Genomic DNA, 2216 nt, shown 5'->3' with positions numbered 1-2216 from the left:
CCTTGCGACATTTGGTAACTTATTCATAGAATCCTGATGTTTCTAATTACCGTTTCGGAATCCTTTCATTCTTGAAGCCCCTCTTGTGTATATGGTCTTCAGTAAAAGTCTAGTTTTGATTATGATGCTTGTCAGGTAACGAGGGGCTTTTATTACACTTCAGAGCACCACGTACCATTGCTTTAGTTTTTGTTTGATATATTGCTTTTTATATGCATATGCATTATTATATATTTGTGTTGTCATTTGTTATGGGCACTCTGTTCCGTTCGGTTTTTTAGTTAATGGCTTTTCAGGGTCCTTTTAAATGGTTGTTTGCGCATAATAATAATAATAATAATAATAATAATAATAATAATAATAATAATAATAATAATAATAATAATAATAATAATAATAAATATGAAAGGGAAAAAGGCTAACGTGGAACTAGAAATAGTTTATGACAGAATTAATGGAGAGGCATTGTGGAGGGTGTTAAAAATGAATGGCAAAGAAGGCAAGTTGCTGAAAGTGATTGAAAGTTTTTTGATTAAAGATGTAGAAGGGGGAGGTTTGGTTTAAAAGAGAGCCTGTTATGTCTCCTTTGGAGTCTGGAATGGGGCATAATTACATGTGATGCAACAGTGACAACCGATAGTGAAGAGAAACTGAAGAAACTTATAAAAGGGTTTGGAAGTGTTTTGCAAGAGGAGAAAATATAGAGTAAAGTGAGGAAGACAGAGGTCATTGTGGTATTTGGAAGTCAGGAAAACGGAACAATGAATGGTAATGTGAATAGTGGGAAAAGGGAAACAGGGTAAGAGAAGAGCTCGGTTACAGAAAAGGTGAGCCCATAGTTGAGCTACTTCTTTATCGACGTTCAGTGTGGATGTTGAATGTAAGAGGAACTGTTTGCGCATTATATGCTACAAAAGAAGAATTTAAAGGGTAAGAATTGTAGATGTAGAAGTGGAAAATATGTTAGTCTATGTGACAGGATAGATCAAAGTATTATGAGAGGAAGTGGACATTTGGAAAGGATGGATGAGGATATGTTTCTGAAAGGTGTATAGTTTCAAAGTCTTAGGAGAGAGTTAAGTATACCTTAGTTTAACCAAACCACTGAGCTGATTAACAGCTGTCCAAGGGCTGGCCCGAAGGATTAGATTTATTTTACGTGGCTAAGACGAACCAATTGGTTACCTAGCAGCGGGACCTACAGCTTATTGTGGGATCCGAACCACATTATAGCGAGAAATGAATTTCTATCACCAGAAATAAATTCCTCTTATTCTTGATTGGCCGGTCGGAGATTCGAACTCGCGGCCAGCAGAGTGCTAGCTGAGAACGTTAAGGGAGGAGAAGATACAGAACGTGCTGGATAGATGGAAATGAACGATGAATTGGAAAGAAAGGGTATTGATACACGGGAAGCATAACAGTGAGTGCAAGGAAGGGGTGAATTGCGCCTTGTATGTTGGAGGGTTCGACTCGCTGTTGATGAGCCTTCTGTATTGGTATGTGGAGGGGTTAATGTTATGGGTGTTTTCTGCACAGGGAGTTCATCCACGATTCAGCACTTAAAGTTTGAGTATGACGGTCACTGTTGTATTGTAATTTCTTTGGAACCACCCTGGGTTAGAGGAAGGATTTGATTAAAAATTAAACCTGATTTTTAAAACATTTTTTACAAGTAAGCTATTCCCAATATCGTTTATGGTTGAAATGGAAAAATTTAATAGATTTTAAAAACTAGTTCGATATAGGGTCCTGTTACGATACAATATTTATTATTATTATTATTATTATTATTATTATTATTATTATTATTATTATTATTAAAACATGCAAAATGCTATACGAAGCAGACATAAAAGATGATGAACTTTCAAAGCAAACTTTTCTAGTATAGAATCAATAAATTAAGAATTCAGAAAGCGTCGAAGTGTTTTACCTTTATATGCGGCAGTACAGTTCACGAAAACTTGCATTTTCTCCTTGAGATATGACAGGAAGGTTGTCTGACCTAATGGGAAAACAATAATCTCCTTTCCTAAAGTCTTCGACTTCCTTTAGACGTTTCCTTCTCGAATGTTTGTTAAGTTCGTTAAGACATTTTGCATTACAAAAGTTACCTCAAAACCATTCGGGAAGAGGCTTTTCATCGCCAGTTTCCTGCTTATGCTAGGTCCTTATGTCACTCGGGGTGGATGCTGAACTTTTATTCTGTTTTC

Source organism: Macrobrachium rosenbergii, chromosome 17 (assembly GCF_040412425.1).
Source record: "Macrobrachium rosenbergii isolate ZJJX-2024 chromosome 17, ASM4041242v1, whole genome shotgun sequence".
NCBI classification, from domain to species: Eukaryota; Metazoa; Arthropoda; class Malacostraca; order Decapoda; family Palaemonidae; genus Macrobrachium; species Macrobrachium rosenbergii.
The sequence above is the reverse complement of the archived record's forward strand: the minus strand, read 5'-3'. Positions refer to the sequence as shown.